We start from the raw sequence: 23,432 nt of genomic DNA, 5'->3' as shown, positions 1-23,432 counted from the left end.
GTCACTGCTTGTGTAGTTTCTCTGCCCCACTCTTTTCATCCCATCCACTCTTAAGGTAACACTTACACTGTCCTCCCAGGTGATGATGATGATGATGATAATGATGATGATGACGATAATAATAAAAACAGAAAACGCTATCATTTACTGAGCACCTACTCAGTACTCCCCATTATAAGGGAATTGAACTTGGAGACACTAACTTGGTTAGGTCAGAACTGGCACATGACTCAGGAATTGTTGTCTCTAAAGCCTTTGCTTTCAGTCTGTTCACTGGGGATTTCATGACTCAGTCTTGGCCTGGGGAGAGAGGAGAACCAACTGTTGACCAAGACATGTGGGCAGCAGGGCAACCTCATAATGTCTTTCCTTCAACATGGTATTCTTTATATATTGGGTCAATGTTGATTTAAAATAGAGTCTGTTGTAAGAAAAAGGGTAGAGTGAGTGGTCACTGGTGAAAGTTCTCAGTCTCCTTGGTTGTGTTAAATTACTCACTGTAAGTCCCAACTTGCCTCTCATAGGTCCTACTGCCTTAGAGGGCAGGTTGGTAACCAGGATGGATTTGATTCCGGTAAATACTCACACTGCCTCTGCACTCAGACATGCAATCTGCTTTAGCCAGTGGGTAGGTAGCAAATGGGACACTTTTTCAAGGGACTTGAAAGGCAGGTGTACATTTTTACTCCTCTCTTTAATTCCTACTATTGCTTAGAGAACAAATCCAAGCTACCCTGCTGGAGACATCTGACAAACACATGAGTTAGAGACAAGTCATCATAGCTAAGGTTTCCATAGAGCCGCCAGCCCCCAGATGACTGTGGACACATGAGCAAGCTATGCTGAGATTAGCTAAGCCAAAATTGACAGAACCACCCATAAACTCATGAAAAATAATAAATATCTATTTTAATCCACAGGTTTTTCAGGTTGATAATATAGCAATAGATAACTGATACAATTACCATGGGTTGAAATGTACTACAGGCATTGAAGTATCTTCCTCAAGCAGCCATTGGATGCATAGATATTTTATGGAAACAAGCTGTGCCTTCAACGTTAACCTGAGGCCACCCATACAACCCACCCCTTTAGTGAGACTGCTCTTTACTTATGCTAGGGTAGTCTTTGATTCATTCTCTAGCCCCTGGCCATTGGCCGATATTGTCCACCCAGCCTACATTAAGGTTTTGCCTCAGGGTAAAGGCCAGCATCTTTGCTGAGGCACTCACTTTTTTGCAACCTTGCCTCCATGAATACATCTATTTATGTGCGGACAAAGCCTCTGCCAAGGTGAAAGCCTTGTGAGGCTGGCACCTTAGCCTCAAGGCCACTACCTGGATATTAGCTCAGAAGAGCCCAACTACCAAAAGATAAAACTGAGGCCCACGGCCAACTTAGATGTCTGTAAATTTCTGTGTTCACAAGCCCATGCCTGTGTCACAGCCCCATCCTAAGCTTCTCCATTTGTTACTGCAACCCACCAGTTATACTCCTTTGACATTCCTGTAAGTTCCTGGACTAATTGCTACAGTTTTTCTCGGGGTGGGGGAAGCAAAGAGTATCCCTTCTTCCCACCCTTGTTTTGAACCAACTGAGAAGATTTTAAAGATTGCAAATGAAGGTGGAGTTTTAAAATTAGAGTTGATATGGGAGAATGTGGCATATATCTGTGAGAAAGTGGGTTCCTGAATACTGAGCATCAAACCTGGGCAGACTTAATTACTCAGGCGTGGTGGGGTGCACTGGGAGGCTACCTACTTAAAGGGCTGAACAAAAGACTTGCTTCTCTTAATCAGCACTTCCTGTTTCTGGAGAGCATTGCCTTCACATTGTTTTATGGATGGATTTTTTTTCCTGTACATCTTAGCTCATAACTGGCCTTCTGAGAGTGGTCTTCTCCGACTTTCCGGTCATTGTCTAAGATGGTACCCTGTATGGCAGTTTTAAAATGTATCTACACATACTTTGGCACTCCACTCATCCTGACATCAGGCCTAAGTTCCCACTCCTTGAATCTGGGCTCAGTTTGAAGACTATTAAAACAAAGCAAACACAGCAGAAATAACTGCATAACTCACATAACTTTTGAGGTAAAGTTATTAAAGGTGATAGTTAGCACATTGCCTGCTGGGAACTTATTTTTGGAGTCCTGAGCCAGTGAGTATGAAAGTCAGCTACCCTGAGGGTGCCAAGCTGGGAGGGAGCCCAAGCCACATAGAAAGGCCACAGACAGGTGTTCCAGTTAGCATTCACAGCCCACGTTCCAGGTGACAACCAGCATCAGCCACCAGACATGCACACGAGACACTTTCTGATGATTTTAGGTTGTAGCTATCAAGTGCCCCAGTCTTATAATCTTCCCAGATGAGGCTTTAGATATCATGACAGAGGCAATCTATCTCCACCGTGCCCTGTCAAATTCCCAAACTACTGAGGCCATGACATAATTAAATGGTTTGTTTAATTCCATTAATTTTTGAGTTAATTTGTTATGATGCAATAGCAATTGGAACACCTTGTTTATAATGTTTTTCACAATACTACTTATCACTGTCACGAACACATTGTTTCTTTATTGATTGATTTATTGATAGCCTATCATCCTTACTCAAATGTAGGTTAGCTCTGCTAGGGCAGGAAATTGTCTGTCTTAGGCCTAGGACAGTTTTGGCACATAGCAGGCAGTCAATAAGTACTTGTTGAATTAAGGAATGAATGAATGTCTTTTCCCTGGTAGAACAGAAATAAGCATTTCTGAGAGAGTATTTCAGTTTTCTTATTCTTCATCTCCAGGCCCTGGGCAATAAAACTGAGGCTGTTTGTGTGAAATATAAAGTAGACTGTTTCTTTTCTAACATCTAGGTGAAATATCCTACCAAACATTCAATTATTTATTCAGGGATATGGGCTGAGCTCACCCCATAAGCCAGGCACTGTAATTCTTACTCCAGGCACTGAGGTAGAGAAGACTTAGGCAGTCCTCAAGGATTCACTGTCTAGGAGGGGCATGGACAAATTAGAGGATGAGGAAGCCTCTTTAGCAGAACACGGCCTCAGAGGCAGCCCCTTCAAAGGCAGGGTAGTGACTGCTGCCTGCACACCACCATATATCCAGAGCTCTCCTCAGAGCCTGGCACAAAGCAGGTGCTCAGGAAATATTTGTTGACTCTTGAATGGAGGAAATAGAGATTGTTCTGAACTGGGCAAAAAGCAAAGACGTGCGTCAGAAGATAAGGGTGACTATGCAAAAGGGAAGTCTTGTTAAATGTCTAAGTAACATTTGGTTCTCACATGGCTTATTCTGCCCTCATAAAGAGTCATTGCAGAAACCAATTTAAAATACCAAGGAGCCTGGCACAAACATACTGCTATATATATATTTTTTTTAAGCAAGCCCATTAAAACGACATGAAAAAATAATGGCATCTGCCTCAGGTTTCTGCTTGGAGATAGATTCATGCAATCTCAGCATTTTATCTAGGCTGCTCCCCTGAGAAGATGCACTGAGGAAGCAATTTGTATGTATCTCTTCAAACAGAAGCAGGAAGCCTTGAAGTCTAAGGTTTGTCCACTTTCATAGATCTCAATCCAATCACTTGGAAGGTGTCAGATCTGAAGATTTTGTGGGCTGTTAACTGAATGCAGGTTTTCCTCCTGGTATTTACATCTAAGGCAATGCAAAGCCTCTAATTTTACAGCCAAGTTAGGATGCTGGAAATGTTCTTTAGCAGAATGTGCCTCAAATTAATTATGATACAGAGAAAATTAGGGCCTATCACTAGGAACAGAGGAGGTGTTGATTTATTATTTGTTGAAAGAATGAATGAGAACAACTCATAAGGTTGCTTTATGCTTTCTGTAGTTTTATGCATTTCAAATACAGACTCATCCAGCTAGGCTTTACCATGATGATTTCACAGAGGCAGAAAGGGAGTTTTTAAAAAACAGCACGAGAGCAGTCGTCAGCACAGCAGAGACACAGCAGTCGCTTAATTACTGAGTCCTTACTCATGGTGCTATTTTGCCATATAGCACTCTGGTGACTACATGGACTTTTCTGGACCTTTCTGGCCCCCAAAATATCACCATCAGAGAAGTTAAAGATGGTGCCCAGCCAGAGCACAGACAGAAGAAGGTGAATCAGTGGGCAACATCTCTTGGGGAAAGTGTGAATATCAAGATAGTGATCTCTGAACATCCTCAGCATTTCAGAATTGCTCTTATACCATTTAATCCTCAATAACATGCCTGACGGTTCTCACATGTGCCTTTTTTCTCCCTCCTGTCAAGCAGTGTAATGTCTTGGGGAAAATATAGGTGTTTAAGTGAGAAAGTTCTGTTTCCCAGACTTTGTAAGCCCCCAGGTTCCTTATTTATAAGCTAGTGACTATTTACTTATTGTGGAATAAGTGTGAAGACCACGTATTACAATGTTTATAAAGGAACTTATACATGGTCTGCCACAGAGTAAGGCAAACAAACATTAGTAGCCTGTCCTTATTTTTAAGCTAGTGTATAAGATCCTTGAAGACAGAAAGCCAGCACAGTGCCTTGCATATGAGATTTTATGAATATTTATTGAATGAGTGAATGCATGAATAACTATGGGATGAAATAGCATATTAATCAGGGTAACTCGAGCAGCAGAAACAAATATATTTCAGTGGGTTATCAGAATAGAATGTTACTGCTTACTCACCGAAGAGTCCAATTTGGTGTTCCAATCAGCAGATGGCTTTCCACCGCATGTTGATTTATGGACCCAGGCTCTATCCAGCTGATATAACTTGGACCTTGGTGTCTTTGTAGATCAGGCCCAACTGTTTCTTAGCCCCAGGCCTGGAATAGAAGGGACACTCACCACTTCCACTCACATTCCACTGGAGAGACCTGGTCATATGGCCACACCAGGATGCAAGTGAGGCTGGGGGATAAGATCCCTCATTAGGCTTCTGCCTTTCAGCTGTACACTAGGAAAAGGGGAGCTAATTGTTATTGCCAAAACAGTTTCTTAAAAAAGGAGCCAGAAAATTAGAGATGGGTGAAAAGATGATAATCTGAGTAACAGTTACTTCTATAATATTATTTGACAAGAGATCTCATTTAATAATGAGCAAACTTAGATGCTATAGGAAATAGGCAACTAATATAATGAGTCAAATGCATGTCAGTGGGATAAAAGGAGAACTGTGGCTAACTGGCAAATGTTTAACTCTATCACAGGCTCTGGAGCAGGGAGTTAGTTAAATTCACCACACTCCTCCATTCATGTCATAGGTCGAGATGGAATGAGCCCCATTTTAACTTATTTCATATTGTTTTTACTCTTAATAACCTATCTATGGAACCGAGTAAAATTGTAAGTGCACAGCTTGATGAATTTTTACAAACTATACACACATAGTACAACCAGCACCCAGATTAAGAAAGAGACCATCTCGGTATCCCAGAAGGCTTCCTAAAGCTCCCTTCTAGTCAGATTTTCTCTTATTTCAAAATAAGCTAGGATCTTGAAGTTTAAAGTAATTTTTTCCTGATTTTTAAGTTATTGTGTGGTAGCCATATGAGACATTTGTATGCAAGGCCTCGTATAAGGTAAACAAGCTGCCTGAAAGTCCCTCCACTCAGGGTTGGTGTCTGTCATCTCTTGTATCTAACAAGCCACCAAAAAATGTAGTGGCTTAATAGAACCACTATTTATTATTTCCTATAAGTCTGGCTAGGCTCACACAAACCTTTGTAAACATCTGGAAGCTCACCTGGGGGCCAAGTGGTCTGGCATGACCTCAGCTGTATGGCTTATCTCTACTCTGTGTGGTGTCTCATCCTCCAGCAGGCTAGCCCAGGCTTATTTACATGGTTGCTACACAAAGTTTGAAGCCTATATTTAAAGGCAGGAAGGAGGTAGGAAGGTCAGAGTCAGAGAAGGAGATGTGATGGTGGAAGCAGAGATTGGGTTGATGTACTCAGAAATGAAAGACTGTGGGCAGCCTCTAGAATCTGGAGAAGGCAAGGAATGGATTCTCCCCTTGAGTCTTCAGAAGGAACAGAACCTTTGACATTAGCTGAATAAGACCCATTTCAGTCCTTGGACGTCCAGGACTATAATATATATATGTATTACTTTAAACTGCAAACAAAGTTTATGGTAATTTGTAATAACAACAATAGTAAACAGATATACCATGTTCCTGCCATGTTGAAGACTCTGCCTTTCCTAAATCCATGGGATGACTGTGGATATTCTTGCATGGCTGAGACCATTACCACCCAAGAGTCAGGTAAGCAAGCCCTGCTTTGGACCCTGCACCTCAGGGATAGTCCTTCTCTGGTCCCCCCTCTAGCTGTGATCCTCCTCACAGAGCCAGGGGTTTTCCAACCCCACATATGACTCCAGTGGTAGCATCACCTAGGTGCTTGTTATTTGTGCCAAGACGTGAGTCCCACCCTGGACCTACTGACTCAGAGCCCCTGGGAATGAGGCCCAGGCATCTATGTTTTAACAAACACGTCCAGGGCTCTGAAGGAGGCCTTAGATTGAGAACCATTGCTACCCAGGGTCTGTAGGCTCTTTTTCCAGGGGTTCTCCTGTTAAGGGTGGACCATACATTCTAATGTATATAGCCTGGATCCTGGAAGATGCTTACTGAAATTAGGTTAGGGGAAGATCAAGCTTAGCTATGTGGACTGGTGTGTCTTTATCATTGCACAGGAGGCCTTGATTGTGCTGAAAGGAAGGAGCCAGGGGAAGCAAGAGAAGTAGGACTGGATTTTGTATCTAATCTCTTGTTTCCAGGAGTTTCTAGTCATAACAATGAGCTAGTAAAGTGAAGATGCTTTCAAAAGTGCTGAATTCTGTAAACTTGGAAAGTATGATCATCACCTCATGTAGGAATCAAAATCACTTTTTATGGCATGACTGCAATAATACAAATAGTTAAAATAAAGTAATTATTGTAGTTACAATAGTTACTATCTTAGGTACGGTTCTCCAGAAGCAGAGCCTGAGATAAGGATTCACATGAGAGAGCTTTATTGAAGATGTGCTCTCAGGAGGAACCTAGAATCAGAGGAAGCAGGAGAGAAGAGGAGGAGAAGCCAAGCAAGGCAGCAATGACAGGCAAAGCCCCAGCATCAGCCTGGTCCCAAGGGCAGCTCTGGGGTGTGAGATACATTCAGTGTCTGTTGACCCAAAGGCAAGGGAGCCAGGCTTTATGACTGCTGACCCCAAACTGTCTGCTTGGGATGACACCTGACAGGTGGGCTCCCTACCTGTTCAGGTAAAGTGGCTCCAGTAGTCCAGGGACAGACCCCTGAAGAAGGTTTCAGGTGCAAGCTGTTAGCAGCAAAGCACATATGACCTGGTGGGTGAACGCCCACAGCCAGTACCCTGGGTCTCAGAGGACCTGGACAGGGCACTGAAAAGTCCCATTGGCTCCCATGAGCTCTGTTTGATGCCAGGCACAGGCAATATTCTCAGGGCTTTCCTTATATATATTCATCAAAGAAGCACAAGGTAAGAACAGTTGGCATCCTCACTTTATGAACGTGATACTTGAGGCCTAGGAAGGTTAAGTAATTAGACCAAGGATCCACCAGAGGTAAGAGGTGGCTGAACTGGGATTCAAACCCAGGCAGTGCAATCCCCAGCCATCACTGTTAATGGTCCCCTCTTGCCTGGGCTGTCCTCTAGGATCCACCTGTTCCCTCTGCCTTGGGTTCCTTGTAGGGGCAATGCTTTTTTGATGGGCAGTAGGAGGGTGGCTCTCTGAGTCTCCTTTATCTAGGAAATCAGAATGAGGCTTGTAAAGAAAAGGGAATTTTTTACCAACCAAGAGAGAAAAATCTCAATCTGTATGCTTAATTAGGTCAGATATCCATTTTCCTCTGAGTCTTTTTTAGTTCTTTGAAGTCAGTGAAAGCCCTGGGCATTGGAGCGGGGAAGAAAGTGGAAAGAGAATTAGGAGGAAACCTCCTACATGCATATACAGAAAAAAAAAATATCATCCATCCTGAATGCAGATAAAGTCAGCTATCAAGCATATCAACACGGAAAAAATATACTTAAAATAAAAACTAGGGCAGTCCCCTGAAGGAGGAAAAGCTTGCATTCATCTGAAGAGTTTCCTACCTTGTTAAGAGCCCCCTGCCCACTCTGTTATTGAAATACTGAACTTGTTTGCATTTGATTCAAAGACTCCTTGATGATTTAGATATTTTAGGGAAAGCTGAAGTCTTAAAATATAGATTTGAACATTTCAAGGGGACTTGGGGGTAGTTGCCATGGAACAGGATGTCCTGGAGGGGGAGAGTAAATGTAGTGAGTCAGGAGGTCAGGCTGTCCTTGCAGGTTCAGCTTTGGCGCTTGTTCCGTGGAGACTGCAGTCCAGCACCATCCACTGTGCCCATCTGTGACTACAAAAATGTTCCGTACTTGTGCTGCCCTCTCCAGTGGCCACTAGCCACATATGGCTGTTAAGCACTTGAAATACAGCTAGTGCCACAAAGGAACTGAAGTTTTACTTTTATTTAGTTTCAATTCATAAAGTTGAAACTGTGGCTAATGGGTGCCCTATTGGATTGGACAATTCAGATTTAGGCCTTAACCTTTTGCGGAGTTGGTATTTTATAAAGCACCTAAAAATGAGGTCTTTATGTTCCAACCCTTTTTGTACTGATGAAGAAACCAAATGAGTCAGTTAAATTTTGCAGCATAACAAGCCACCCCCAGATAGTGGCTTGAAATAACAATCATTTATTTAGCTCATGATACCATGTAACACAAATTTGGCATGGGCATAGCTGGACAGTTTTTGTTGTCTCCTGTGCTAAATTTGTGCATTTGTGGGCAGCTCCCTCTCATCTTGGAACTGGCTGGTCTAGGATGGTGTTAGCTGGGAGGGCTCATCTTGGCTCTATGTGGTTCCTCATTCTCTCAAAGGCTGCCCTGAGCTTCTTTGCACATGATGGCTGGACAGTGTTTCAAGAAAGGGAGCCATACTGTGCAAGGCTCGTGAGGGTTAATCTCAGAACTGGCTCACTGTCTCTTCTACTGCATTCCATAGGCCAAAGGAAATCCCAAGGCCATCCCAGATTAGGAAGGGTGGAAATAGAATTCTCTTATTGGGAGCTGCAGCAGAGACACATGCAAAGAGTGTGGATATGGGGAAGCTAGAATAATTGTGACTATTTTTATAATCAACCACACTGAGACCCAAAGGGTACAGTGATGGCCTGTGGTCACAGAGGAAATTTTTCGTAAATGATTTTCAGACCAAGGGTGGCCCAAAGTTTATTTTTTGAATTTATCTGTGTAACACTTGCCTCTCAGTTTTATCTACAAAAAGATGGGGATACACAATGATTTCTCTGACTTCCTTCAGTTTTTACTTCATATAGGTGTGGAACTTGGTGGTTGCTCTTAGGTGGGGTCCCAGGGAGGGGCAGAAACATGGGTGAGGGCATATCTGAAGGAGGATGTGGAATTCCAGAAAGCTGCCTCTTTGACAAAGGGCTGTTTGGAAGCCAGAAATTAAGGCACGCTCTACAAAGGTATTTACAGTTGAGCTCAGCCTTTTGGAAAGAAGTTTATAAAAGGTCAAATTTGGAAAGGATGGAGTTTTATTCTTCCAGGTTTTTCTAATTTATAGTCCACCCACTTCCTTTTCCTTTCATAAATATGATGTACATGAGTAGAGTGATCTAAATATCTTCCTAGTTCCAGAGGCTTGACAGTATTTTCACATTGATCTCCTGTTCGATAAATCAAGCCTTGCAGATCTGTGAACTGCAACATTAATAAAATTCCTGTGGTGGAGCAAGGCTGCCACTTTGGCATTTCCAGTTCCTGTGAATCTCCATGATGGCATTCCCACTGACAACAATGCCCGGGATCAGCAGCCCTACTGCTGTCAGTGCAGATTTGTGTGTTGTGCCAAATTGCTATCTCACAAGTCTTTACATGTGAAATTAAACAGAAGTTAGTAGAAGGGACCTTGGAGAAGACAGTGATAATCATAAAGCTAATGATGAAGATAATGATCAGGAGAGAGAGGGAGAAAAAGGGACAGAAGAGGAGGGGGGGGGATGAGTGAAAGAGAGGAGTGTGAAGGAAAGAGAAGGAAGATGGGAGAAGGAGAGAGGAGGAGAGGAGGTAGGAGGAGGAAGGGTGGAGGGGGAGGGCAAAGCAATGAAGAATGAGGAGAAGGAAGGGCCAGAATTGAACGTGAACCAGAGAGGAGCCCTGAATTTGTTCTGTCCTCTGGGACTCTGTGATTTCTGATGTGTTGCTTTACTTCTTTGTATATTTGTCTTTTTACCTATAGAAAAACGCTGAGCTATGGAAGGTGGTTTTGATTTTTTTAACTTTCTGGCTAGAAAATTCTATCTTTATGTGAACTTCTATGAAGATGCACAAGGCTGCTTAGGTTGGGATCTCTGGAAACAGACTCTGAGAGGAGAGTCATGAGCCGATGATCTCTTCAGGAGGTGCTCCCAGGAAGGTGCAAGGAAAGCAGAATTGCGTTGGCAAGAGGCCGAGCAAAGGTGCAAAGGTGCATTTTCAGGCAAATTTCCAGCTTCGGCCTGATCCTGTGGATGTTCTGGAACATTAACTGTGTCCCAGAGTTTATCTCCATTGAAGTAAAGGAGCTGGGTTTTTATATTCTTGGCTAGAGGCTATCGAGGAGGACATAATGCTCATCACTTTCCAGCTCTCCTTGCTGATGAGGAAGCTTCAGGTGCCCCAGGGCAACCCCCTGGAAGGGGTCACAGGGGCCGCTCCTTAGCAGCACATCACTGCTAACCGAGGGGACTGGCATAAGCAACCAGCAGGAGGGGTCCTTGGGAAATTGTTTAGGGCATCAGTGAGTATCCCCCAAAGTAGAGTCTGTGTAGGCAGCTATGATTCTCAGAAAATGAAGCTGTACTAATTCATGGGTCTCTAGGCAACCCACCAGTTGACCACATGATGGAGTCACGTGATGGAGGCCAGCCCAAATCAGCTGAACTGCCAGAGTTGTTAGTTAAGTAAATGGTGGTTGTTTTAAATCACTGGGAATTGGCATGCTTTGTATTCAGCAAAAGCTACCTAATATAGGAAGAAGGAAATTATCTAAATCCTCAGTCTAATTCCTAGCCCAACAAGCACCTGTCAGTAGAATCTGAATGTGGGGTCAGTATTGGAATCAGAGTTGGCTTTTATCCAATTTTTATTTTACTTTCCCTTATAGTGGCACTGAACTTCATGAGACACCAGAGAGTTCTGTCTGGAAGGAGGTGATAAGAAAAGTGTCTCTCTAGTTATTACTGAATTAATACTAGATAACTGACCCTTTTTTGAAATCATCCTTGGCATTTTGTACTACTTCTGGGTTTTAATCTAATCTCTTATCATCCTTGAGGTCACTGCTACAATAAAATTTGTTCTTCAAAGATAACTCAGCTTCTTTAAAAATAGGGCATAAAATAATATAAAGAATGAAGGAAAATAAAATTACACAGCTAAGCCAAAAAACAAAGGGGGATAAAAGAAGAAGGAAGAAGAAATTAATTGAACTGTGCTTTGAATGATTGGCTTGATGACCAGCTTCCTTATTGTCATCGGCAGCCGTCCGTCTCGAGAGACGATGGTGTAGCTTCTTAAGAGTCTATCTGCACCGCCGAGAATGGTTGTGCAGTCCGACTCAGGAGTGACACGGTATCTGTCTCCTCCCGTGTTGAATAGACATCTTGCGATGACGCTGGAGTGTCCTCTCCAGTGAAGCTGAAGCTACAGAGCCTCGAGAGATGATGGTGTAGCTTCTTAAGAGTCTATCTGCACCGCCGAGAATGGCTGTGCAGTCCGACTCAGGAGTGACACGGTATCTGTCTCCTCCCGTGTTGAATCGACATCTTGCGATGACGCTGGAGTGTCCTCTCCAGTGAAGCTGAAGCTACAGAGCCTGGGCAGGGTGATATGGAGGGTCTGCTGTTGCCCATGCAGCACACCCCCCCTCTCTTCGCAGCTGAAGGGTCCAAGGGAAAGAAGGAGTCAATACAGCTTGGCTTCAGGTGCGCCGCAGGAGTTGCCGGTATTGACTACAACGTCAAACCACCTTAGGGACTCCAGCTTCCTTATACAGTTAAGATAACAGTAGGGAGGTTAGGTCAATAGCTTCAGAGGAGTTCAAATACAAAAGTTTAGTTCAACATGACCTTTGTGGAGATTTTGTAGATTGTGTGTACATTAAGTATATGTGTCCTAATTTGGCTGAAGTGAGGTACTTAACACTCTTCTTGACTTCACTGCTTCCCAGAATCACCACATTTGCATTAAAAAAATTAACATGAAAAGTGTGGTGAGCCTCTAGGCAGATAGAAGCCTCTGATTAATTACTTGAGAACGGTGACAACTTTGGAAACATTCTTCGGAACAGATTTAGTGCTGACAAGGCTCTATAAATATGGGAACACAGTGTCACTTTCCTGGGAATTGGAGGGGAGGAGCTACCAGGCTCAGAAGTCTGGTATCTTAACTTTAAAGGAGGAGCAGCAGAGAGTTTTGCAAGGCCCCTTTGGGCTCCACACTTGACAGTCTTATTTGCAGAGCTCCCAGAATGCCTTCTCAGGTCTTGTCAGCACCCTTCTTTTTCCTCTCCCCGATCTTGAGAACTAGAGGTTTTCTGTCCTGTCAGCCTCAGACCCTGTCCTTGAGTCCTTGCACATACCAGATGCATATCTGGTTCTTGTTGCATCTGGATCACTCATATTTTGATGTGTAAAAGAATCACCTGAAAGGCTTGTTAAACATAGAAACTAGGGTCATACTCCCAAGATGTTTAGATTCAAAACATCTGGGGTGGGGCCCAAGTTCTTGCATTTCTAATCAACTCCTGGGTAATGTTGATGTAGAGGGACCTCACTTGGAGTAGCTCTGCTTTAAGGAAGTGATACATTGATCTAAGCACAGAGTTTTAGACTGGATTCTTGCACGTCAATTCTAGCTCACAGATCAGTTTTATTTTTTCTGGTAATGTTTTAAAGGGAAAATTACCCAAAAATATCTAGATGTTTTGTCTTCTTTTGTAAAATAAAAACATCTGTCATTGTCAATGGCACCAATTGCCTTGACATTAGTACCAGAATCCCTAGTTAGAGGGGAAATGTACTCTTCAAATTGCCACAGTCCCCACTACCCTTTCTCATACTACACCAAGCCCACTTCCATTGTTTTTAATATCTTGGATTTTGTTTGCCCCTAACTTTGTGCACCATAGTTTAAGTTTGCACAGTATTAATAGGCAAAATATGCACATTTTTACAAGGACTTTCAGGTAGGTGATGATGCCTTAATTCAGAGATGTGATGCTGATGGTGGAAATCTTAGGCTACAGTGGTCTGCTTCTGCAGAGAATTGTGGGCCTTTTCCGAGGACCTCACAGAACGGTCACCTGCCGTGTCTCCATAAGGAGGTTAGCCTGGTTTTCCAAAAGTTGACATGTAACGATGTGGAGATAGATGAGAAAAGGCTGCATATGTCCTCTTGGGAAGGAAGAGCCTTTATAAAACCAGGTTTCTCACACAATGAATCTTCATTAATAGAGTCACATTCAGAGATACAAAATGTTTGCTAGGGTTCTGCTTATGGAAAACTCCATTTTTTCCTTACATTTGTCTTTTCTCAGTTCTTTGAAAGGTGCCATCTATAGCTGACTGCAGTTCCTGGAGTATTGCCTAGGTTCAAGTGCGGCCTGGCAATTTACTTTCTCTATCACTTTGGTTAAATTACTGAGCATTGGAGTACTTTGGCTTCCCCATGCATAAATCACACCAACCTCAGGGGTTATATATGATGATTAAATGAGATAAGGCATGTAAAGATTATAGAACAGCTTGATGCCTAGTGAATACTTGATAAATGTCATTGCCGTCTGTTATCCCATCGTACAAAGTGCATTGGCAGAGGGATCAAGCCAATTTAAGCTTAAATTTCTATCCTACAAGGATTTGGCAATGTGACTTTGAGGAATGTTGCCCTTTCTTTTAGTCATTCCTTCAACAGATATTTTTTGAATCTGTAGTTCCTTGCTGGTAAAATGAAGATGATAATGTCTACCTCATAGAATACTTATAAAAATAAAATGAGACTTCTGGCCAAGATGGAGACCTAGACAGACATGCTGCATCTCCCTCCACAACTAAGAAGGAATACAACTACCTCAAAATTAGAGACAACCAGAAGTTCCAGAAAAATCTAGCTGCATGGAAGTCCAACAAACAAATATATAAAGAAGAAATACTCATCCAGACAGGTAGGAGGGGCGGAGCCAGTTTGGAGAGGACACAGTGTGGTGACAACAACAGCGGCAGCAGCAGCAGGCCAGCGGAAAGCATAGTCACATTTTTTTAAAAGTCAGGAGGGACACCTAGGGAGTGCTCCCAGCACCAGACCAAACCAGACCACACAGCTCATGGTCCCAGCGCCAGGGAAAATAGAGCCTCATTGCTTTTGACTGTGCAAACCAGTGGGGGTTGGGGTGGAGGAAGAAACTGCTGGTCTTTCAGCAGAGTCTGCTTGTTTAAAGGGCCCCCAGGGTCCTAGAATATCCGCAGACCCACCCACTCTGGAAACAACAGCCAGGGCAATAGCTAGAGAGGTGCCAGTCCCATACAAAGTGGGAGAAGTGCCTGGAAAAGGGGTGAGTGCTAAGCAAGCAGCATTGTTCCCTCCCAGGCCCCTCCCCCACAAACAGCGCCACAACATGGTGAAACAGGTCGCCCTCTATGATGAATACCTAAGGCTGTTACAATGTAACAGGAGCAACAGCTCTACCTAAGACACAGAGGCAAACAAACACAGGAGCCTGTTAAGATGAGGAGACAGAGAGGTATGACCCCAAAGAGGGAATGGATCAAGGTTCCAGTGGGAGAACTAAGCGACAAGGAGATAGCCAGCCTAACAGACGAGGAGATAACCAATCTAACAGATGCAGAATTCAAAACAGTGGTGATAAAGATGCTCACAGGCCTGACAGATATGCTTAAGTATGACAGACGTATAAGGGAAGAAGTGAAGGCTATGCTAAATGAAATGAGTAAAAATCCACACAAAACTAATGGTGAAGGGAAGGAAACTGGGGTTCAAATCAATTATTTGGAACATAAGGAAGAAAAAAAAAACAGTCAACCAGTATAGAATGAGGAAACAAGAATTTAAAAAAATGAGGAGAGGTGTAGGAAACTCTGGGACAACTTTAAACATACCAACATCCAAATCATAGGGGTGCCAGAAGGAGAAGAGGAAGAGCAAGAAATTGAAAGCTTATGTGAAAAAATAATGAAGGAAAACTTCCCAAATTTGGCAAAGGAAATAGACATAAAACTCCAGAATGCATAGAGTCCCAAACAAGCTAGACCCAAAGAGGACCAAACCAAGACACATCATAATTAAAATGCTGAAGGTTCAAGATAAAGAGAAAATCTTAAAAGCAGCAAGAGAAAAGCAGAGAGTTACCTACGAAGGGGTGCCTGTAAGACTATCAGCTGATTTCTTAGGGGAAACTTTGCAAGCAAGAAGGAACTAGCAAGAAGTTTTTAAGGTGATGAAAAGCAAGGACTTTCAACCAAGATTACACTATCCAGCAAAGCTATCATTTAGAATGGAAGGGCAGATAAAGTGCTTCCCAGACAAGGTAAAGCTAAAGGAGTTCATCATCACCAAGCTATTATTATATGAAATGTCAAAGGGACTTACTTAAGAAAAATAAGATCAAAATTATGAACATTAAAATGACAACAAAGTCACAACTATCAACAACTGAATCTAAAAAATAAAAGCAAAATCCAACTAAGCAAACCAGAATAAGAACATAGTCATAGATATGGGGATCATTTGGAAGGTTCTCAGCTGGGAGGGGGAAGGGGAATAAATGGGGAAATGGTGCAGGGATTAAGAAGCGTAATTGTTTGGTACAAAGCAGACAGGGGGAAGTTAAAAATAATATAGGAAAGGGCGAAGCCAAAGAACTTATATGTGTGACCTGTGGACATGAACTAAGTGGGGTGGGATTGCTGGAGAGAAGGGGGGTCCTGGGCAGAGAGGAAAAAAGGGAAAAAAATAGGGACTACTCTAACAAAAAAATCAATAAAATATACTTAAAAAAAAGATCAAATTAGATAATCCATATAAAATAGTGCTTGATGTGTGAAAAGTACTTAATAATGTTAGGGTGGTTGACATGAAATTGCTATTTTTGTAAGTCAAAAATGGCGGAACTAATAGTTTTCTTCAGTTTAGACTCTACAAATAATACTATATTGATTTTAATGTGGTTGTTGCTAATTTATTCCTATCAGTTTCATAAGGGATATGTCAGTTAGCTATTGCTGTGAAAAAAAAAAATCTCTCAAAACTCAGAAGGATAAAACAATGTGCTTATTATTTTTAATGAGTCTGTGGGTCAGCTGGGCGGTTCTGCTGCTCTAGATCAGACCTGGCTAATCCTGACTAGGTTTGCTCATAAATCCGTAATCATGCGATAGAAGGAATAGGGCCATGGCCTCTCTCGTGTGGGGCAATGGGGATGACTGGGCCATGTGTCTCATCTCATAGCCAGCTAGCTTGGGCTTATTTTATGAAGTGATGTCTCTCAGTTCCGATGAGAATGCAAGGTCTCTTGAGTTCAGCCTTGTTACTGGCATAGTGCCACTTCTGCTGAAGTCTTTTAGCCCAAACAAGTCACATGGCCAAACCCAGATTTGAAAGTTGAGGAAATAGACTCCACCCTTTGATTGGAGGGGCTGAAGTCACATTCCCAAGGGCAAGCATACAGGGAAGGGAGGAGAATTTAGGCTATGTTTGTTTGTTTTTTTAAATAAATCAGTCTAAGACAGGAAGTATAAATAAATATTTGTATTCCTTTGCCTCATCATTTATATTATTTCTTTAATTTAAAGAATGGTTTTTGAAAAGCACAAAAAATCTCCAGCCTTGGATCATTAGGTATTTTTATTTTTCTCTCCTTTGGCTCTCCTGCAGTTTGAGGAGGCTCTAACTGGGATATGCATGCCCAGCCTTCTCTAGCATTTTGAACACTCCATTTCCCTATATTAAAATACAAGAAGCAGAATCACCTCTCCAAGAAAACATAACTACATAACAACTTGGTTGGTTTAACTCAGGGAATGCTTGCTGATGAAAAACACAGCTGCTTTTGATATTCTTTTTATCTAGCACCTCTAATCACCAGCAAAGACTTGAAAGAATACACTGCTAAATGCACTGTAGTCATATCATAAGGAAAAGAAAAAAATCTGGTTTCTCCAGTTTTTAAGACCTCAGTTAGATTGGATTTTATGAAGGCTTTACAGAGGCTTTAGAGATTGAAATAAAAGCTAAAATTGTCATGTGATCCTGTACATGCATTAAACTCTTCTTGTATGAACATTCTAGTGAAGATATTAATACTATTTCCATTCCATAGGTTTAAGAAAATGGAGACACAGAGAAATAGAAACTTACCCAAAGTCACACAGCTAAGAAGTGTGAGTGCGAGTCAGGATTTGAAGGAAGGAAACCTAGGTCAGGAGCTATACACTTAAACATTATCAAATCTGCAATGAAGTAAATGATTGTCTTCTTTCTACCCAAATGATAATAAATCCTTTTCAATTCTATTGAAGATTCAGAAACCATGACTAAAACCAGTGAATCAACAGAGGCAGATTGCAGCTCAGTATAAAAACAAAGATATATTTCAACTTTTAAGACTTACCCAATAATTAAATGTGTTGCGAGGGCTCCTAAATATAAACTGAACATCACTGACACAGAAGTTAGGTTTCAGAGACTGGATTCAAATCCTGGCTCTTTAATTTCTTACTGTGTGAAATTGTGTAGGCACCTAAGTTATCTTTCACCTCCTCCGTTTTATCATCTTAAAAAAAGCAAACAAAGAAAACAAAATAACAGCAAAAGAAACAACCATAAGTAACTCCATAAATTATTGTGAGGATAAAATAATATATTTAAAGTTCATGACCCATTATAGATCACCACCAAGGATTCATTTCCTTTCTTCCACCATCACATGAGTTGCCCAGCAGAGCTTACAAGACATTTACAGGAATAGGAGTGGTGGCACTAGGGATTCTGTGGCAGAAAAGGAGTTAGTTTAGCTCCTTGGTACTAAAAGTATCACCTGAGAGCTTGTTAAATATGCAAATTAATGAGCTCTACCCTTGACCTACAGAATTCAGTCATCTTGGGGTGGAGCCCAGCAACCTTGCTTTCAGGTGATCCTCATAAACCTTTTCATATGCTGGCCTAGGTGAACTCCAGGGACACTCCCAGCTTTAATTCTATGGCTCCTGATAACCCACCCTCATTACAACCCATCTAGTAATTGCTACCATTTGTTGAATACTTCTGCTTAAACATGTGAGTAAATACTTTGCATGCATTCATTGGGTCTTATACTAGTGGGGCTGGTACTATTAACATTCACACTCTACAGATGAGGACACAGAAGTTAAAGAAGGTAAACTAGAATTTAGACCTGAGTCAGTTTTGAGCTTTAGCTACTAAGCGGGCTGCTAAATTAATCATAACTCTCATAACTCCAAGAAGGACCCAGAGGGGAGCTATTTGTCTTCAAATTTATTCACTGGATAAGGAATGAGATGAAGAAACTAATCTAATGAGCCCAGAAAAAAAGAAGAGAGGGTCTGTGTGGAAGGTCACTGGCTGATAACCTGAGTCCTCTCAAGACTAGAAGATGCTGGGAGGTCACTGGGTTGCAAAGGGGACCTGGCAGTTCCTCCCAGGAGAATGCTCCAGGTGGTGTGACCCGGTGGGTGGAAATGCTGCCTTTAGTGTCTTGCAATTAAGAAATGCAGCTGTAAGTAATTATTTTTTCCAAGCTATAAATAAAATAACCCTAAGAAGAACAAGAAAGAAAAGCAGTTTGGGGAGCCTCACTCCTGTTTGCTCTCTCTCCCCCTCCCAGCTCCCTGCACCAGCTGCTCCATCTTGAATGACAAAGCAAGGAGTTGGTTTTAACACTCCCCTCCACCTGCTGCCTTTTCTGCTGGTAATGTTTCTACAGGGAACAGGTCTTCAAGCAGAATTTATGGTCAACTGAGCTTGCAGAAGAGGTGACTATGCCTATTTTCCTGCTCTGCGGTCTTGATGTATTGGGTTGGCCAAAAAATCTGTTTAGTTTTTTCTGTAAAATAGAAGACAGATTTTTTATTTTCACCAATAACTTTATTGATTTGGATATTTTGAGTATGTCTGCTATCTCCCATGTTTTTCTCAATTAATGTCTCAACTTGATCTCCATCAACTTCAACGGTCTACCCAAGCATGAAATATCCTCCAGTGAGAAATCTCCAGCACAAAACTTCACAAACCACTGTTGACGTGTTCCGTCAGTCACAGCACCTTCTCCATACACTGCACAAATCTTTTTTGTGTGTGTTTCAGTTGCATTTTTACCTTTCTTGAAAAGCATTATACGCCAAAAATGTTGCTTATGTTCTTCCATCTTCAATATTATGATGACTGCACAAAAATTCACCAATTTTGATATTTTTCATGCATGCTGATATGACAGCTGTCACAATAAAATCTAACAAAATTGTTTCAAATGAAGTTAAAGACAACTAAGCACTACTAGAGCCATCTTATGGGAAAAAAAACAAATGAACTTTTTGGCCAACCCAATATAAGAAACTGGCAGCACAGATTGAGATAGTTGATTGTGTGGAGGGAGAGAAACCTTGTGTCCCATCTCACTGGGGTCCTTACATTCCCCTTTGCATCTGCTTTAGCCACACAGATGTGTGTGTCTGGCTCTGGCTTCATGCATAGGCTTTACTTAGTGCAAGTGGGGCCTCACAATACAGCCATGGCTAGTTTTATTGCACTTTGCTTTATTGTACTTCACAAATGTGGTGTGTTTTTTTTTTACGAATTTAAGGCAAGACCCCCTCCACCAGCAAAAAAATTACAACTTGCTTTATTGTGATATTTCTTTATTGCAGTGCCCTGGAACCCAGTCTGCAATATGTCTGAAGTATGCCTGTATAGACAATGATCAGGGTTTTAGATGATTTGAGAAGGATGTCCCTTGGGCCCAACTCAAATCATCTCCAGCTCCAGAATTCCACGAGAACACCATCACTCCTTTGGCAAAGCACTGTTTGTCTTGTAAATACTACTAAAGGTAGAAACACACCAAGCCTCCCCTCTTAGTTGAAACTTCACGGTAAGGTCACTTTCAACAAAAATGATTTTGATGGCTTTGAGGAAGGAAAATACAGAAATTGTAGACTTTTGCTGTCCAGTGTGTGGTTCTTGGTCAGCGTCATTGAACTTCCTGGGCACCTGCTAGAAATGCAGAGTCTTGGGCAGTGTCTCAGATGTACTAAATCAAAATGTACATTTTAAAACATCCCCAGATGATTTGTGTACGTATTAAATTTTGAGAAGCACTGATCTAAATGTCCGAGACTGAAATGGGGCCACATAGCAACTGTGGGGAAAGGGAAGAGAGCCAAAGGGAGAGATAGTTCAGCCTGGTGAGCACACCAGGCAAAGTCCTTAAAACATTTGTAGAACAGAAAGCAGCTGAAAAATGAAAACCTACTCTCAAACCATGGGTCAACTTGGGGACAGAACCCTGAACCTCCAGTGGACAATAATGAAGGTAAGTGTTATATTGGTTAGGCAACCTTTGAAAGCAAAATGCTGATTAAGAAAACGTCAAACTGTGATGCTCTGACAAATTGTCAGTTATCGTGGCCTCCACCCAGAACACAATTTTGTTTTCAGCCCCTGTTGAATGTTATTCATGAAGAGCTTGCCTTAGAACCAACCTGTGAGCTTCCTGGAGCCTGGCCTTGATGGCTGAATGTCCAGGAATCTCTGGGTTCTTGAGTCTGAAGGTGGAGAAGGATCACTATTTTGAGCACGGCAGCTGAGAAGGTATATCTACAGGAACGGGGCTGGAAAAGCCTGTACTGAGACCTGTGGACCCTCTGTGGAGTTTCTCCTGATTAATTTAGGCACGCCTGCTACAAACCCTTGAGAAGGAACCAGTTTATATGGACCACGTTGCCTCTCTTTGTGCAGAGTTGGAGATAAAAGTTAAAATTAAGTTACATTCTTGTTCCCAAAAACATTACCAGAAATCAATATTTTAGTAGTTTCAGTGAAATCTCATAGAGATACACTCAGAGAGTCTTGGTCATGTCCAGTGGCCTTTCAGCTGATTCCATTCTCTGGTACCACCTTCATAGTCAGCTGCTCTGTAGGTATGACCTGAAATGTATAAGAACGGAGGCTGTAGTCCACAGGAGTCCACGGTGCATCCCACTGTGAAGGGAAGTGACTTCGTAATTCAAATCACCCTCAGGATGACTTTGGGTTCCATGTTAGGGTTTATCATCTTTCATGAAATGGAACATACCTAGAGGATGATTAACATAAATAGAAATGTAGAATCCTAAGGAAATACACAGAGACTGCTCTGGTACCTATGCAATAGTATTGCCGATGTCCACCATGGTATCTATAGAAGATAATAAATCTCTTCACCCACTTTGATACAGTCCTTCTGTATTTCATCCTGAGTCAAACTCTTGAAAATTATTTCCTCTCACCCATATAGTGAGTGAGAACTGGAGACCCTGGAGGGGGCAATTTATAAAAATAAAAATAAGTAAGCTTTAAACTAAATAAAACAGATATGAACTATTCACTAAAATGAAATGAGAAAGTTCAAATGCGGTCATTATTTGGCAGGTAATCTTGTCAGGTCTAGATTTTCAGGGAGAAGCCATTTCTCTTGTTTCCAGGAAAGGCTCTCATTGCACAAGCTTTAACACGTGTACCTCTTCCCAGCCATGAAGGCTCACCCACAATAACCCCAAAGGTTACATATGAATCATGAACATTGGGGGCCCATAGAATGGTCTCTGTCCCAAAGCTTGGGTGTCTTTCCTTTAATGGCTACCCTTCACATGACCAAGGAATTAGCTCACCTCATACTCCCATTCCTTCACTCACTCATTTACTCCAGTGCTATTTTAAAGATAACGCAGATCCTACTCTCTTTGGGTTTATATTCTAGGGGGAGACAACCAAAATACATTCCATAAATGCACACCTAAAGACATGAGAATAAAAGAGGTTACTAAGATAAACTATAACTAGGGTAGGTGGGCTACCCATTGGCTACGGCAGTCAAGGTGGGTGAAGCCTAGAGAGAAAGAACAGCAAAAGTAAAGGCCCTGAGGCAAGAATGAGCTTGGCAGGTATACTTTTCTTTTAACAAACTTTTATAGCTCTGAGCATAGTACCAGGAACTAATCTAAGCACTTTGGAAATAACACATCATTTAATTATCATAGAAACCCTTGAGGTAAATACTAGTATTCTTTGTAAGATGCTGCATTTTACAGACGAGAATGTTGAGGTACAGACAGCTGAAGTAGCTCGCCCAAAGTGATAAAGCTCGTAAATCATGGACCCAGGATTAAAATAAATATCTGATCTCAGGGTCTGTGTTTATAACCCTTTTACTGGTGGTTCCCAAACTGCTGCACATTGAAATACTTTAGGGATCTATATTTTAAATTATAGTTGATATACAATATTATATTAGTTTCAGGCTTACAACATAATGATTAGACATTTATATAACTTATGAAGTGATCACCTTGGTAAGTCTAGTGCCCACCTAGCATCATACACACAATATTATTGACTATATTTCCTGGGCTGTACCTTATATCCCCATAACTGTTTTTATAACTGGCAATTTTGTACTTCTTAATCCTTTTACTTTTTCACCCATCTTCCCAATCCCCCTCCCATTTGGCAACCACCAATTTGTTCTTTATAAGTTTGTTTCTGTTTTGTTTGTCCATTTAGTTTTTTTTTTTTTTTAAGATTATACATATACGTGAAATAATATATTTGTCTTCCTCTGTTTGACTTATTTCCCTTAGTATTATACCCTTTAGGTTCTTCCTTGTTGTGGACCTTTATAAACTACTGATAACTGGCTTCCTCCCTCAACAATTTGGCTGTAATTGGAGTGGGCTGAGAGTTGGGCACTGGGATATTTGAAAGCTCCCAGATTATTGGAATGTATAGTAGATTTGGAAGCTAAGGACACTGTGCTGTGCCATTTAGCGTCTGAGCATTCGAGAGCCTGGAAGAACCCCAGGGTGTCTAGATTTAATGAACAAGGGAAGGAGTTGTTTTCCTTCCCCTCCTGCACCTGTTGGTTGATTTTTGCATTTTTACACATTTGCCAAAATCAAAGGCATCCATATAAAGAAATCTATTTTGAATCAAGGGGACCCTGGTTACATCAGTAATATTATTCACATCAGCAGTGAATGCCTGGCTCTTTATGCCAGCCAGCTTCACAGCCACC

General features: G+C 41.7%; 1 long non-coding RNA gene across 3 annotated transcripts; it reads left to right on the top strand.

Moving 5' to 3' along the window:
* The first annotated feature begins 5,935 nt into the window (after positions 1–5,935).
* LOC150003206 (uncharacterized) lies at positions 5,936–21,592 on the top strand. Of its 3 annotated transcripts, XR_016512655.1 has the most exons (5): positions 5,936–6,284; positions 18,312–18,421; positions 18,990–19,137; positions 20,029–20,693; positions 20,819–21,592. It is a non-coding gene; the product is annotated as an uncharacterized LOC150003206 (long non-coding RNA). The 3 variants fall into 3 exon arrangements; XR_016512657.1 differs by lacking the exon at positions 18,312–18,421; XR_016512656.1 differs by lacking the exons at positions 5,936–6,284; positions 18,312–18,421 and adding an exon at positions 18,484–18,521.
* The last annotated feature ends 1,840 nt before the right edge of the window (positions 21,593–23,432 follow it).

This window comes from Furipterus horrens, unplaced genomic scaffold (assembly GCF_987537825.1).
Source record: "Furipterus horrens unplaced genomic scaffold, mFurHor1.1.pri manual_scaffold_8, whole genome shotgun sequence".
NCBI lineage: Eukaryota > Metazoa > Chordata > Mammalia > Chiroptera > Furipteridae > Furipterus > Furipterus horrens.
This window is presented reverse-complemented; position numbering and strand designations above follow the sequence as displayed.